Below are 17,787 nucleotides of genomic sequence, written 5' to 3'. Positions count from 1 at the left end.
TTAATTCCAACGTTACAATCTGACCCACAATCTCCCTTCCGCATCCTGTTTTACCCCCTGGATCCGTCCATCCATCCGTCTACCCAATCCACCCGCACCCACCCACCCACCCATCCACCCATCCAATTCATATTTCAATGCAACCCACTACACGTGTCCAAACAGCCTGGTCTCTGCAGGAATCTAGTGTCGTCCTTATTCCTGCATTTCCTTCCTTGCTTCCTGTACTGTTTTTGTGTGTGTGTGTGTGTGTGTGTGTGTGTGTGTGTGTGTGTGTGTGTGTGTGTGTGTGTGTGTGTGTGTGTGTGTGTGTGTGTGAAATCGTGCATTTCGTGTGCATTTGATGTGATCTGCGGAAGTAGGCATGCGGCACTCTCCTCCCCTCGACCTCTCGAGACTCACACGCACAGATGACAAGTTAGCCAGATTAACAAAAACCGAAAACAAACCCCTTGCTGGCCACGCACCCGTACACCTTTCACATCAATCCCGAACCCGAACACCGCATCCGAACCAACGCCAGACACACAGATCTAGAGAACTTATTCTGAAGTCTATCGGGATGTCAGTCCTGCCAGATGTTGGGTATCGTCATCAAGAAGGGCGGTGTGCAGAGCTGCAGCAACTACTGAGGTGTAAAGGTGATCAGCCACAGCAGGAAGATATGGGGAAGAGTAATAGAAGCTAGGTTAAGAGGAGAGGTGGTGATCAGAGAGCAGCAGGATGGTTTCATGCCAGGAAAGAGCACCACAGATGTGGTGTTTGCTTTGAGAATGGTGATGGAGAAGTATAGAGGAGGCCAGGAGGAGTTACATTGTGTCTTTGTGGATTTAGATAGAGAGCATACGACAGGGAGCCGAGAGAGGAGGTGTGGTATTGTATGAGGAAGTCAGGAGTTGCAGAGAAGCATGTAGGGGTGGTGCAGGATATGTATGAGGGCAGTGTGACAGTGGTGAGGTGTGTGGTTGGAATGACAGATGGGTTCAAGGTGGAGGTGGGACTACATCAAGGATCGGCTCTGAGCCCTTTCTTTTTTTCTTTTTTTTTTTCTATTGCAACAGTGATGGACAGGTTGACGGACAAGATCAGGCAGGAGTCTCGTGGATGATACTGTGATTTGTAGTGAGAGCAGGTGGAGGAGAGCCTGGGGAGGTGGAGGTATGCACTGGAGAGAAGAGCAATGAAAGCCAGTCGGAGCAAGATGGAATACCTATGTGTGAATGAGAGGGAGGGCAATGAAGGAGTAGAGGTGGAGAAGGTCTCTGGGTTTATATATTTGGGGTCAGCTGTCCAGAGTAACGGGGAGTGCGGAAGGGAGGTGAAGAAGAGAGTGCAAGCAGGGTGGAGTGGGTGGAGAAGAATGTCAGGAGTGATGTGTGACAGAAGGGTACCAGCAACAGTTAAAGGGAAGGTTTACAAGATGGTGGTGAGACCAGCTATGTTGTATGGTTTGGAGACAGTGGCACTGATGAGAAGACAGGAGGTGGAGCTGGAGGTGGCAGAGCTGAAGATGATAAGATTTTCACTGGGAGTGATGAAGAAGGACAGGATTAGGAACGAGTATATTAGAGGGACAGCTCAGGTTGGACGGTTTGGACACAAAGCAAGAGAGGCAAGATGGAGATGGTTTGGACGTGTGTGGAGGAGAGATGCTGGGTATACTGGGAGAAGGATGCTGAATATGGAGCTGCCAGGGAAGAGGAGAAGAGGAAGGCCAAAGAGGATGTGGTGAGGAAGGACATGCAGGTGGCTGGCGTGGCAGAGGAAGATGCAGAAGATAGGAAGAGATGGAAACGGATGATCCGCTGTGGCGCCCCCTAACGGGAGCAGCGCAAAGGAGAAGTACGTCCCGGCAATCAACAGATTATAAAAGCTTCACTTACTTCTCTGGTGCGAGTTAATCTGAATGCCCCAAATCAAACCACAGATGGACACGTCGCTGCATACAAAGGTATTAGAGCCACTGCGACTTTCCTACTCTCGAAGATCGGTACTACTCCACGTGGCCTCATGCGTCAGTTGTCTGTATAAGCGCAGACCTGCTCTTGAAGTGTGCGTAAGAAATATTTACGATATTTTGTGGAAATCACTGATACAGTATGTGATCACTGGCTCGGATGAATTAGCATTAATAAAACCTCACTCTGACGTCACCACGTCGGTTTCTGAACCCGTGAGGCTCTTTGTTTGTCTGCAGCATGTCATAATATAAAGGTAGCACCGAATCGCTTGTTCCGATTCCCCGAATCCTTTGTTCTTCCTCTCTTCTTTTGCACATAATTCTCAAAATCAGCTGAACTAAGTTGGTCTTTTTCAAGTATGTTCATGTTAAGGGGTCAAGTATAGGAGTAGTACCGATCCTAGATGGCCTTTCGTGGCGTCCTAGACTGGTCTCCATACACCCCAGCATCACGTGAAGCGCCAAATGTAGCCTCTCCACGACGAATGAGCGTCCGCGCATGCGTGGCGAAGAGCCACGCCCTCCTCGTGGAGACAACAGAGCAGAACATGGCGGATCTAGAGGAGTAAACCTCCATAAACAAACCCTGCTACTCCTGTGGGCAGCAGGAGTCCTGGGTGCGTTCATCGATAGACAGGTGTTATGGGCCGGGGGACGTCGTGGCTTTGCAGATGATCAATGCCTCTTGACAATGGAAGGGCACAAAATCTCCACTTAGTGGTGAACCACAGAACTGCATGTGGAGTAGCGCCCCCCTGCTTTACACGAACATGCGCAACCGAAACCCCGATAACACCGAAGTGTCACGTGTCTGTGCATTCAATTTTGAGCAAGTGCCACTCATCATTAAAGACGCGAGTAAGAACAATATTGGGCAATTAATGAACATTTTGTGGGTCTGAGGTTGAGTTTGCACGAGCACTTCTCGAGAGCAATGAGGAACGAGGACTTTGAGGCCCATTGCCTTTATGTGATGTGGTCAAAAAGGTGCAGATGCCCTCCAACAAGCTAGCAAGCCTGTGCCTTGCCATGCTCCATCTTCAACAGTTGACCATGCAAACAGGGGAAATCAACCAAACCGGGGAAGGCAGACGATTTTCCCCTCGAGGCAGCGCGACCACGTGACGCCGTGGACCATTTGCAAACAATCGCACACTGGGCGCTTCTGTTGCGTAAGGTCTCGGCCCGCTCGAGCCAAAGCCAACGTGGTGGTGCTTCGCTTTCACCTCAAAGCATCCCGTGAACCAGCCGCATGTTGTTCCTACCAACTCAACAGACACACACACACACGGGGGGTGGGGGGCTGTGGGGGGTGGGGGGGTGTTGGCGGCCGGTGCATAGAAAGAAAGAGACAGACGGAGAGAAGAGAGAGAGGGGGAACAGAGAGCGAGGACAGAAAGAGGAATTCAGGGGAGAGAGAGAGAGAGAGAGAGGCATGAAATGGGGGTGGGGCCCCCAGTTGGGAGATTGGAGGGCATAGGGGGTGGGGGTAGTGTTGGTGGTGGTGGTGGTGGTGTTGGTGGGGTGGGGGGGGAGTTAGGGGAGCTGCAAAACGAAGAACAGAGGCCGCTTTGTCGATAGCAACGGCAAACTTTACGGCAATCATTTGCTGCTCTCACTCCCTGTTCCAACCTAGGAGCAGCCAGTAGGGTGCGTGCGTGTGCGTGCGTGTGTGCGCGCGTGCGTGCCTTTTTGTCATTTTCTCGTGGGTGTATGCTGTTTTCTTGCGTGCGTGTGTGGGCGTGTGCATGCGTGTGCGTGCGTGTGTGTGCCTTGTTGTCCTTTTCTCATGGGTGTATGCTGTTTTCTTGCGTGTGCGTGCGTGTGCATGCGTGTGTGTATGCGTGAGTGTGTGCGTGTGTGCGCCACACTGCGCAACCCGAAAGCAGTAGGAGTTGAAGGAGTTCTAACGTGCACACACGCACACGCGCGTACGCGCGCACGTGCGCACAAACCGGATATTGGTTCGCTTTAAGAGGCAGCGACACCAAGCTGAACTTGGCACGGACGGAGCGGATCCTAGATAAGTAACTTCCTCTTTTTTTTTTTTTTTTGGCTGAAGGAGGATTATATCGGAGAGGCCAAGAAAGCTTCGATCAAACGCCGTATTCCCCCTCCAACAAAGGCAGAGTTTATGAAGTAGTCCTCTGGCGAACGGCCATCGCAAACATTTCGAGGCAATAAATAGTCGATTTTTTTTTTTTTTTTTTTTTGGTCAACGTTTACTTTCGGCAGAATGTTTGGCAGCGTGCCTTTTATTTTTATTTTTATTTTTATAGCCCCCCCCCCATTATGTCACCCCAATGCATATTATCCCGCTTGGCATTCTGCTAGAAACGTGTTTTTTTTTTTCGCCCATCGCCACAGGCAATGAAAATCAATACCCCCCCCCCCAAAAAAAAACAATATTTCCAAACACATTTTGGGAGATGCTCAGACATGCGTGGCGTTTTTGTTGAAATCATTAAAAATGCCGCAGATGGAGACGCATTTTGCAGCCATTTCTGTGGTTCCTAGCCTTTGTTTTGGGGGAGGGGGAGGGGGATGTAATGGATCAGGTGAAGTACTCAGACGATCCGTGCAAGGTGGTTGGCGCAGGCCGGAAACAGAGCTGAGGATTTGACAGCTGAAGGTGACGCTGTCACTCATTTGCTGCTCAAGTCCAGATATGCAAATGCGAAAAAGTCTTGCTGGTCACAAAAATAAGTGACGTTGACTTCCTGTCCATCATCCAAATCCTGCTCTCAGGGCTGCAGGGATGCTGGGGTCTATCCCAGCAGTCACTGGGTGGCAGGCGGGAGGGGGGGGGGCTGGACAGGGCCGCCGGGCCCTCGCATGTTGGCTTGATGTGTGTCAAATTACTGGCCCAGCGGGTCACTTCCAGCCAGGAGGTCACTTCCAGCCAGGAGGTCACTTCCAGCCAGGAGGTCACTTCCAGCCAGGAGGTCAGCCGTCCCACTCGCCTCTTTGCTTACTTTGACCAGAAGTAGAGGTTTCAAATGACCGGACGGGAGCACGAGGAGTAAACTGGACCTCAGTCAAAACCACCAATCGAATCCTCCGTGTTTTGGAAGACCACCAGCTTTTATTGAAACATGTTGCTCGTGGCCTCCACCCGGATCAGGTGCATTTGGCTTCGATAAGCGACTACAGCTCACTGTTGGAGTCCACTTGGCACGAAAGGAATGACTGGTCAGCGACGGCGTGTCAGTTACTGACCAGCAACATCCGCTGACCGGCGTTGTTTCCGCCTCAGCCTGTTGACAACGTGTCTCCACTTGCAGCTTGTTGCTCCGTTGGTGTGAGGAACAACGCCGCGCGCCGACACCTTGGCTTCACCCGCGGCCCTTCATTGGTGCTCGCGATGATATCACAGACACAGTTGGCATGCAAATGAGGTCCAATCAGCCCCGATTCCTGGTTCAAATCCCCCGTGTTACCTCCGGCTTGGTCGTGTCTGCGGGTGGGAAGCCGGATGTGGGTAGGGTCGCTGCACAAGCGCCTCGTCTGGTGGGTCGGGGGCGCCTGTTCGGAAGGCGGGGCGGGGACTGGGGGGGAATAGCGTGACCCTCCCTACGCCCCCCCCCTGGTGAAACTCCTCACTGGCAGGTGAAAAGAAGCGGCTGGCGACTCCACGTGTATCGGGGGAGGCATGTGGTAGTCTGCAGCCCTCCCCGGGTCGGCAGAGGGTGCAGGACATCTCGGATGAGTGGGGCAGTTGGCCAGATACAATGGGGGAGAAAAGGGGGAAATAAATAAATAAATTTTAAAAAAGCCCCAACTTTTGGCTTTCAGGCGGCACGGTGGCGCAGTGGATAGCATGGTCGCCTCACAGCAAGAAGGTCCTGGGTTCGAGTCCCGGGGTAGTCCAACCTTGGGGGTCGTCCCGGGTCGTCCTCTGTGTGAAGTTGGCATGTTGTCCCCGTGTCTGCGTGGGTTTCCTCCGGGTTCTCCGGTTTCCTCCCACAGTCCAGAGACCTGTAGGTCAGGTGGATCGGCCGTACTAAATTGTCCCTAGGTGTGTGTGTGCGTGCGCGTGCGCGCGTGCGTGTGTGGGCCCTGTTGATAGGCTCCTGCGGGATGAGCGTCTTGGATAATGGATGGAGTGATTATGGCTTTCAACTCAATTAAAAAAAAATGTATAGGAGTCTGATTACGTCAGACGCTCTTGTTTTATTTCCTTTTGACCTTCCCGTCGCTATGCACGTCTTTATCTAAGTGTGAATGGATTCTCTTCATCTCTGAAACTGTACTAAAAAAAATTAAATAAAAAAAAAAATCACCAGTACTAGCAGCCTGTATAGCGTTTCTGTGAATGTGGCTTTCAGCTCCTTCACCCCCCCCTCCCCGCAACACCATAAACCTACGCAGTGTGCTGTCATGACAGAATCAGTTGGTGACGTTGCTTAACAATACACAACAACGTCAGGAAGGTGTAAAAACCACAACATACTGCACTTAGAGAAATGCAGCTTTTCAGCCGTCCAGACTATAGACTTGGTCAGGTTCTGCTCTTAGAGAAGGATGACGCAATAGCTGCACCATAGCTGCACCATAGCTGCACCATAGTTGCACCATAGCTGCACCATAGCTGCACCATGGCTATAGTGTCATTGTTTCCTTAATGTGTTAGTTTGTGCAAACATACAATAGCTGCACCATAGCTGCACCATAGCTGCATAGATGCACTATAACTGCACAATAGCTGCACCATAGCTGCATAGATGCACCATAACTGCACCATAGCTGCACCATAACTGCACCATAGCTGCATAGCTGCACCATAGCTGCACCATAGCTTCACCATAGCTGCACAGCTGCACCGTAACTGCACCATAGCTGCATAGATGCACCATAGATGCTCCATAGATGCATAGATGCACCATAGATGCACCATAGCTGCATAGATGCACCATAACTGCACCATAGCCGCACCATAGCTGCATAGATGCACCATAGCTGCACCAAAACTGCACCATAGCTGCAACGTAACTGCACCATAGCTGCACCATAGCTGCACCAAAGCTGCACAGCTGCACCGTAACTGCACCATAGCTGCATAGATGCACCATAGATGCTCCATAGATGCATAGATGCACCATAGCTGCACCATAGCTGCATAGATGCACCATAGTTGCATCATAGCTGCATATATGCACCATAACTGCACCATAGCTGCATAGCTGCACCATAGCTGAATAGCTGCACCATAGTTGCACCATAGCTGCACCATAGCTGCATAGATGCACCATAGCTGCACCATAGCTGCATAGATGCACTATAACTGCACCATAGCTGCATAGATGCACCATAACTGCACCATAGCTGCACCATAACTGCACCATAGCTGCATAGCTGCACCATAGCTGCACCATAGCTGCACCATAGCTGCACAGCTGCACCGTAACTGCACCATAGCTGCATAGATGCACCATAGATGCTCCATAGATGCATAGATGCACCATAGATGCACCATAGCTGCATAGATGCACCATAACTGCACCATAGCTGCACCATAGCTGCATAGATGCACCATAGCTGCACCATAACTGCACCATAGCTGCAACGTAACTGCACCATAGCTGCACCATAGCTGCACCAAAGCTGCACAGCTGCACCGTAATTGCACCATAGCTGCATAGATGCACCATAGATGCTCCATAGATGCATAGATGCACCATAGCTGCACCATAGCTGCATAGATGCATAGATGCACCATAGCTGCACCATAGCTGCATAGATGCACCATAGATGCTCCATAGCTGCATAGCTGCACCATAGCTGAATAGCTGCACCATAGTTGCACCATAGCTGCACCATAGCTGCATAGATGCACCATAGCTGCACCATAGCTGCATAGATGCATAGATGCACCATAGCTGCACCATAGCTGCACCATAGCTGCATAGATGCACCATAGCTGCACCATAGCTGCATAGATGCACCATAGCTGCACCATAGATGCATAGATGCACCATAGCTGCACCATAGATGCATAGATGCACCATAGCTGCACCATAGCTGCACCATGGCTGTAGTGTTATTTTTCCTTAATGTGTTAGTTTGTGCAAACATACAATAGCTGCACCATGCGTCATCATTAATTATGATGTGCAACATGTTTACAGAACAGACCAATTTGCAAACGGGGTCCAAAACCGTTCTTCATTTCACTTTTGGAGAACAGCCAAGTGGATCTGACCGTATCCTGAAGAACCGCAATCGGAGTCCTATGTGTTCAATATTAGGTCTTTACCCAATTTGTGCAGAAATTTGTATCATCAGATTGCGTGTGTTGGTACATCTCAGCGAGTTGCTTCTTCTTCTTCTTCTTCTACTTCTTCTTTCATTGCTCATTTGAGAAATATGGCGGAAAGTCTCCGGGCGCCGAAGCATCAGGACCCGCACTCCCCTTCCCAATGCGCCCTCGCAGACAACAGCCGGCTTTGACATCTCCCAGCATCCGAGCTCAGCTCATGGCCGTGCCTCGCTCCCCACACACGTCAATTCATGTCTGGCAACTGGCTCTTCTAGATATCGCTTTGCGACCGAGAACAAATCCCCCCCCCCCACACAACGACCCGCCAGCCCACATACCACCGACACTTACACGCTACGCACAATGGCGAGCGCTGCCAGCGGCCCACCCACGCTTCGGCAGACGTAATGCGGCTCTGCGTCTCTGTCTCACCCCGACCTCAACAATCCGTGTTATTGTTGAGTGTGTGACAGACCGACCATTTGTACTCTCGAATCTGTTCGGCCCTTCTTCTTTTTTTTTTTTTTTTCCACATCCTCTACTGTAACAATCAAGTGGCAGCCCGGATGAATGGCGCCTCATTGTGCGCCGGGTATCAGGAGGAAAGATGTCATTCAAATAAGCACAACTTGACCGTCGGCCTCATTTTAATAAGTCAACTTCGCTGTTTCATCCTCCAAACCCGACCGAGCCGCCTCGTTTGAGCTCCGCCAATGCACGCTGCAGGTTGGAGCCTCGCCACTGCTCGATGCCCCGTCTTACCTCGGACGCGCGCAGGAGAGAGATGGGGTGCACGCTAAATAAGCGAGGCTCGGTCCGCATCGTGGTTTTCTGAGGCGTCGCTCAGAATCAGAATCGGGGGACGTTTCATTCCTGCGCCTGCGCACATGGAACGAAACGAAAGGTCGTTTGCCCCCCCCCCCCCCAGGACCACAGCCCATAGCAACGCAACACAAAGACAACAGCACATACACAAACTACCAGATCACATATATCGAAACTGCAAAACACTGCAAAGACACCTATCCCCACAACACGTCCAACGAATAAACATGGACATTCACTGCCCAAGAGCGCCAACGCCGGGTTGACTGTCGGGACTGCATGGGCTAGCAGTTAGCTTAGCCCCGTCCTAGGAGCTCCAAGCAGCGCCGCGGTCCCTGGGCCCACCGGACGCGGCAGACCAGGCTGCCCCAGCCGACCCAACGCCAGCTCACCCAGCCAGATATCTTCGACACACCTCCCCGCACTCCACACGACCACACCAAAAAACCCAGTCAATCCGCCAGACCGCCCTCGGTGTTACTCCAACTGCCGGTCTGCATGGGCTAGCAGTTAGCTTAGCCTGCCCCGCTTCCGCGTCCTGTCAGACCGCCCTCGGTGTTACTGGAACTGCCGGTCTGCATGGGCTAGCAGTTAGCTTAGCCTGCCCCGCTTCCGCGTCCTGTCAGACCGCCCTCGGTGTTACTCGAACTGCCGGTCTGCATGGGCTAGCAGTTAGCTTAGCCTGCCCCGCTTCCGCGTCCTGTCAGACCGCCCTCGGTTTTTCCTCTTCGGGCGCAACTCCAGGCAGAACCGTGGTCCCTGGGCCCACAGGACGCAGCAGACCAAGCTCCCCCAACCGATCCAGCACCAGCTCCCCCAGCCGATCCAGCACAAGCTCCCCCAGCCGATCCAGCACAAGCTCCCCTAGCTGATCCAGCACCAGCTCCCCCAGCCGATCCAGCACCAGCTACCCCCAGCCGATCCAGCACCAGCTCCCCCAGCCGATCCAGCACCAGCTCCCCCAGCCGATCCAACGAAGACACAAACTTAGACGTCAACGTGGACAAAGACCCTGCATGGACGGTACTGGGTGAGGCCGCCGCAAGCGCAAGTCGGTGCCGCCATCTTCCCACACCGGAAGTGGAATAGGGCGACGTGAAATGAAATGTGCAGGCACGTGCGCATTTTGAGTGGCGGAATCCAGTTTTACCCATATGACCGTGTAGAGGAATGTCCCCAACTGCGACTCCCTGTTGTCGCTCGCCCCTTCTTTTAAAATCGAAGTGAACGATGGGTGGCTTGTTCTAAGATTGTGTTCAAGGTCAAGGAGCTTGTTAAGATGAATATTTTTTTTGCGAAGTTCCCTCCCTTCCTCCCTCCACCTCGCTCTCTCCCTCCCTCTTCCCATCTCGGCGGAGGTTCCTCTAAGGGCCCTATTCATCCTCCTCTCCCTGTGTATCAGAGCCAAGGCCCGGCTACTTATTCACTTCCCCGACTCAGCCCGGCTCCTCCAAAGTGTAAGTGTAAGTGTAAGGGTGTGTGTGTGTGTGTGTGTGTGTGTGTGTGTGTGTGTGTGTGTGTGTGTGTGTGTGTGTGTGTGTGTGTGTGTGTGTGTGTGAGCGAGTGAGCGAGAGAGCGAGAGAGACGGAGGTCTCGTTTTGTAAGAGGCTCTTTCTTCAGGGTCATGGCGCACAGGTGACCACGGGAAGTTGTTGAGAGCTTTTCCAGGGGCGTGTGTACGCGTGTGTTCAGCCTGGGACCGTCTACCCACAGGAACTTCCTCTTTGGGCTGGGGCCGTTCCAGTAGGAACAGCAACAACCCCACACACACACACACACACACACACACACATATAGCAACACAAATTGCTCAAATGAGTACTCCCATGAGTGTTAGTAATCTAGCGTTAGTGTCGGCGTGTGTCACATCACTATGACTGGGGTGTACTGATGAAACCTTGGTCTCCTTAGCACTGATTTGAACTGCGACACTGAATATATTGTGGCTGAAAATCGATTCCATGTCCTTTGTATTCGAGACGTCATGACACAAGTGTAGCTTTTTTTGGGTTATTTATGCGTGCTCAGTAATACAGGTAAGAAGATCAAAGAATGCTGAATCAGTTCAAAACTGAACTGATTCAGCATTCAATTTAGTTGAGTGATGAAACGTTTCTGTCAATACATATTGTATCCAGATGACTGAGTGATGAAACATAACATTGTATCCAGTTGATTGAGTGATGAAACATAACATTGTATCCAGTTGATTGAGTGATGAAACATATCTGTCAATAAACATTGTATCCACATGATTGAGTGATGAAACGTATCTGTCAATATACATTGTATCCAGTTGATTGAGTGATGAAACTTATCTGACAATATACATTGTATCCAAATGATTGAGTGATGAAACGTATCTGACAATAAACATTGTATCCACATGATTGAGTGATGAAACGTATCTGACAATAAACATTGTATCCAGATGACCGAGTGAGGAAACGTATCTGTCAATATACATTGTATCCAGTTGATTGAGTGATGAAACGTATCTGACAATATACATTGTATCCAGATGACCGAGTGAGGAAACGTATCTGTCAATAAACATTGTATCCAGATGATTGAGTGATGAAACGTATCTGTCAATATACATTGTATCCACATGATTGAGTGATGAAACGTATCTGACAATATACATTGTATCCAGATGACCGAGTGAGGAAACGTATCTGTCAATAAACATTGTATCCACATGATTGAGTGATGAAACGTATCTGACAATATACATTGTATCCAAATGATTGAGTGATGAAACATATCTGACAATATACATTGTATCCAGATGACCGAGTGAGGAAACGTATCTGTCAATAAACATTGTATCCAGATGATTGAGTGATGAAACATATCTGTCAATATACATTGTATCCAGATGATTGAGTGATGAAACGTATCTGACAATATACATTGTATCCAGATGATTGAGTGATGAAACATATCTGTCAATAAACATTGTATCCACATGATTGAGTGATGAAACGTATCTGACAATATACATTGTATCCACATGATTGAGTGATGAAACGTATCTGACAATAAACATTGTATCCAGATGATTGAGTGATGAAACATATCTGTCAATAAACATTGTATCCAGATGATTGAGTGATGACACATAACATTGTATCCAGATGACCGAGTGAGGAAACGTATCCGACAATAAACGTTGTATCCAGACGAACTGATGCAACCTTCTTTGATCACTTTTTGGTTGTTTCGTGCGTTTTTAGAGGAATTGTAACACAGTCAATACATTTCAAGTCACTTCTTTTGGCTCTGCATTCATGAAAGCGGACGGGTAGTTTTGAGAACCCCATCTCTGATCAGGGTGGCCCTCACGCAAATGTTACCGGTGATTAAACGGTTCAAGTTTTCCGAGGCTTTACCCAAAGCAAACCCCCCAGTCTTTGACCTAAATGTAAGGCCTTTATTTTTGGTTATTTATTAAGTGAAAAGCTCCCCCAGATTGCATCCACCTCAAGCAGCGGTTCCTGCTTCACCATGAAGGGCCGGACCCGCCTCGGTATTTTGATAGGCAACCTAAACTAGGAGGCAGGTTCTGTCCTCGCACACCAAATTAGCTGAAGCGGGACCTTGTTTTTCGGCGTTAATCAAGCCGACATTCCAAAGTGAAGGAATTCTGTTTCCTTTGGAGCTCGGCCAGCAGTGCTACTTCTGAGACGGCTCTCAGTAAAATGACATGTTAAGTGTGCGGCTTGTTTTTTCAGAGATCATAGCTCCGTTTCCCCCCAAAACGCTTCACAGCGCCGTGAAATTCTTAATCCACTAATTTAAGTGTATCAAAGATGGACCTTTTTTTTTTTTAATAAGTTGTAAATTGGCTTTCAGGGACCCCTGCTTTTCCTGCAGCAAACACCTAATACTGAGCTACTGACCTGTTTATAAATTGTTATTCAGAGACGAAGGCGTTGTTTTCCAAGTCATATGTTAAGTCTCAAGTCTTGGCACTCAAATCCCAAGTCAAGACTGACAAGTCCCAAGACAAGTAATGTGGGATAATTTCTTCTCCAGACACTAATCCGTTTCAATCACTCAATTCCCCAGTGAATTTTTATTCTAGATTAGATGAGATGAGATGAGATGAGATGAAATGAGATGAGAAGAGATGAGATGAGATGAGATGAGAAGAGATGAAATGAGAAGAGATGAGAAGAGATGAGATGAGATGAGAAGCGATGAGAAGAGAAGATATGAGATGAGAATAGATGAGATGAGAAGAGAAGTGATGAGAAGAGAAGAGATGAGATGAGATGAGAAGAGATGAAATGAGAAGAGATGAGATGAGAAGAGATGAGATGAGAAGTGATGAGAAGAGAAGATATGAGATGAGAATAGATGAGATGAGATGAGAAGTGATGAGAAGAGAAGAGATGAGATGAGATGAGAAGAGATGAGAAGCGATGAGAAGATAAGATATGAGATGAAATGAGAAGAGATGAGATGAGATGAGAAGAGATGAGATGAGAAGCGATGAGAAGAGATGAGAGGAGATGAGATGAGATGAGATGAGAAGAGATGAGATGAGTTGAGATGAGAAAAGATGAGATGAGATTTAATTAGATTAGATATAATTAGATTGGATTATGCTGTTTTATACAGACGAGTGCCACGCCCTGAACAAGTCACTTTGTGCTCTTCATCAAATTAAATGTCGTTTCAAATTTGAACACCACAGTAATGATTAATTCTAATCTTTCACAAATCATGCATGCTTTTTGAAATTTGTATTCACTGCGGATTGAGTCACAATGGATCTTGAATGATGGAAATGACCAGTTATTTGGTTGCACACTTTTGTAAAAACATATCTTGTTTTTTGAACCTGGATAAGGTATCAAGTGTTTCAAGTCAAAACGCTCAAGTCCAAGTCAGGCCAGTCACTCGTGTTCAAGTAAAAGTGGAGTTGAAACACCTTTTTTTTCCAATTTTGTCAATTCTACAGTCATCAAATTTGTGACTCGAGTCCAAGTCACGTGACCCGAGTCTCCACTTCCGTTATTATTACACGATACTTACAAGAATCCCTTTCAGACACTCTTGCAGGCCAGCGCTGGTTTCGTGTGAAGGTGCCTCCCCTCGTTGGAAATGACTTTCTTTGTTTACCTAGTTTTCCCATCCCGCGCCCGCATTTCCAACGTGGGTAAGGCTCAGAGAGTAATATGTATTTCAGTTATTATGTTGCTGTACTACTGATATCAGACGTGTGAACGGAACTTTCCGCAAAATTATCTGAGCAATGACACACAGCGATGTCTAATTTGTCAACTCCCACACTTTAAGACAAGTGTGGGATTATTTTTTGCAGTGTGCTGGAGTTTGCATGACCGCATACAGACGACCAGCAACCAACGCTTTTACAGTGTGCAAGTGCCGATGGTGTGTGTCGGTAACAGGCACGGTAAAGACAAACGGTCCTGTCCGCAATAATCTAAATAACTTGCGATGCAGATTTCTCCCTTGTCTTGTCTTCAAGTCTCCGTCCTAGCTTTGGACCGACGACATTAGCCCCCCTTTATTATGTAAGGCTCCAAAAGCAGCATGCTATCATGTGGGGTATCGCACCTGTGTGCGCGTGTTCTACAAAATGGATACCTGCAGCAGACCCCCCCCCCCCCCCCCGTCTGTCTCTGTCTCTCTCTCCCACTCTCTCTCTGGCTTTGTTTTCTTTTCCTTTCAGTCTCTCTCTCTCTCTCTCTCTCTCTCTCTCTCTCTCTCTCTCTCTCTCTCTCTCTCTCTCTCTCTCCTCTCTCTCTCTCTCTCTCCCTCTCTCTCTCTCTCTCTCTCTCTCTCTCTCTCTCTCTCTCTCTCTCTCTCTCTCCCTCTCTCTCTCTCTCTCTCCCTCTCTCTCTCTCTCTCTCTCTCTCTCTCTCCCCTCTCTCTCTCTCTCTCTCTCTCTCTCTCTCTCTCTCTCTCTCTCTCTCTCTCTCTCTCTCTCTCTCTCTCTCTCTCTCTCCCTCTCTCTCTCTCTCTCCTCCCCGTCTCGTTACCGGTTGTTTGGAATCTCGAGGAATCCCAGGTATGCTGACAATCTCTCCAGCCATTGACAAATTTCTGTCTTCGGGCTGGCTGGGTTAAAGAAAGAGAGCGTGCGCGCACGCACGCACGTGCGCACGCACGCACACACGCCGATGCGTGCCGGCGCGCGTGCGCGCCTCAGGTTGGCTGTCATCGTCGGCTTGTCAGCGCGCCGCACCTGTGAATGGTAACACGAGCCCCGTGGCTCGCAGCGGTCTCATAGCTACCTGACAGGCTCAAGAGATCAATTTCCTCCCAGCGAAGAGAGGGTACGCACGCACGCGCGTGCACGCGCGCGCACACACACACACACACACGGAAGAAGCATGTGAGCAGTGCGCATGCGCGTGCACGCACGCGCGCACACACACAGGGAAGACGGTAAACATGGCTTACGTCCTTGCTTACAGCTGACTCCGGTCAGTCATTAACCGGTCGGAGGTGAAAGCTTCCAGGACGATTAAGAGAAGCTCGCTCACGACCCAAGACGGTTGCCAGCGCGAATCCGTGCGTGCAGCGGGAGAATCCGGGCCAGGGCGAGTTAATGAGTTACCGGGTCCTACTTTATTCGGGCCAGAATTGCCCCACTGATTTGCACGACGGCGCAAAATCGAAAGAAAATGCCAAGCACGCGAGGACACGAACCCCACCCGCCCTGCCGACGCTGCAGGGCTGCAGGCTGCAACACCGACACAGCGTGTATAGCCTTGGTCTCTGCACACTGGCGATTAGAGTTTAGCACGGTTACAAATGTGGCAGTGGTGACAACACAAGTCACCAGAAATAGGTAACGCCTCTGGTAATAGCTGCGATCTAACAAGACGTGGCACAGTTAAATAAGTTACGCAACGGGACGGAAGTCAAACGCACAAGACAAAACAAACCCCGGTTTCACACCATGGCCTCTTCATGTCCAGATGGGTCCCGAACAGTCACAGGCACACGTGCGTTTTATTCCCATCGCTGTTAGTGTGGGGGGCTCCTTATACGCAGACCCGAAGCACGTGTCCGGAATTCACGACCTTTTCTCTCCCATCAATCACCACCAAAGAGGCACGCTCACCCACATCTGCAGCACAGACACCAGCGGGACGTATTGCCCAGTTGCGACTGTGTGTAACCATGTGACTGTTTGATGCTGTTCATTGCACAGTTCAGTTACGGTGGTTGTGTTCTCTGCATCTAACCCCGTCCTGTTGCATAGGAGCAGTGGGCTGCTGCAGCACCCGGGGACCAACTCCTGTTCTTCTTTCCACTGCCTTGCTCAGGGGCACAGGCAGGAGTATTGGCAACCCTAACACGCGTGTCTTTTTGATGGTGGGAGGAAACGGAGCGCCAGAGGAGGCGCTAGTGCAGTGACCAGGACACACGCCCACATCCGGCTTCCCACCCGCAGCCACGGCCAGTGGTGTCTGTGGGAACACCCGACCAAGCCGGAGGTAACGCGGGGATTCGAGCCGGCGAACCCGGACGCCCGGCTAGGAGATTTTAGAGGGTGTGAAAGGAAGACGGAGAAAGAAATACAATAACTTGGTCTGTTTCCCATTCTTACGCAACTGAAACCACGCGAGCGCGCGTTCGAATTTCGGGGGATGGGGGGGGGTTGACCCTTCTAATTAAGATTTGAACCCCCCCCCAAAAAAAAGAGAGGTAAAAACAACAGGTCGAGGGGTCAAACATCATTCTAACTGTATTCATAAATATTGTAACGTGCATGGATAAGAAGACACGCTGGCCGCTGGCTCGCGGGTCTGACCCTTTAGTCTAGCGGTTAGCGATGTCTCCTGCGGTGCGGGCGATACGGGTTCGCCTCCCGGCCGCGGCAGTTCCTGTGGTTGCGTTGTCCCCCGAATTCGCTACAATATGATAATATAGTTCCCATATCCCTGCCTGGAAGAATCTTGTAATACGGTTTCAGACCCCTAAAATGGTCCATAACATCTCGTAGCCTTGACGTTAGTTGAGCGTCTCGTCTGCCTGCCTCATTGCAGTGGATCACGTGTCCATTAACGTTTATGCGCAGGCCAATGGAGACGCCGTAGGTTGATACAAATAGCTAGATACTAATACACTTTACTTTCTTACCTTCACAGTTTCCGAAATAGATTGCGTGACGTGTCTACGGATGAACGGTAACGATTAGCTAGTTTCTAACTTTTGTCTGAAATGACAGTTTAGCTAGCTAAAATTATCTAGCACAGCGAACATTTGTCTTACCTAACATTAGCTAGCTAATGCAAGCTAGCTGATAGCGCACCAGTTCATTTACAATGTTGGATAAATAGCTAGCTAGCTGAGCCTAGGGCCTGGCATTTCATTACCAAATATAAAATATCATGTAGTGGTATCTTATGTTAGCTAACACTGGTGCTCAGTCATGAGCAGGGAGACAGTGGAGGATTAGTTGTAAATATATGTTTTGGCATCAATATAGAGTTTATTATTTCGTGTGGCTGTGGTGGGTAAGTTGGTCCTTTGTAATTTTGATACTAGCTTTTATAATAGGCACCCCTTTGTTTTCCCTCAGGAATGCAGGAGTTTTACCAGGTTGTGTAACTCAACAATATTACAATCTGTGTGCTAAGGCTGAGTAATTGTATTACTTCAAATTTATGGCTACTTTATTGAACTCAGATTAGGTTTCATTCACAGCATCAACGTGAAGAAGAGGAGAGGAGATATCCGGCCCTGTTTTGGT

Source organism: Lampris incognitus, chromosome 21, assembly GCF_029633865.1.
Source record: "Lampris incognitus isolate fLamInc1 chromosome 21, fLamInc1.hap2, whole genome shotgun sequence".
In the NCBI taxonomy this organism is placed as follows: domain Eukaryota; kingdom Metazoa; phylum Chordata; class Actinopteri; order Lampriformes; family Lampridae; genus Lampris; species Lampris incognitus.
Note: the sequence above shows the minus strand (reverse complement) of the source record.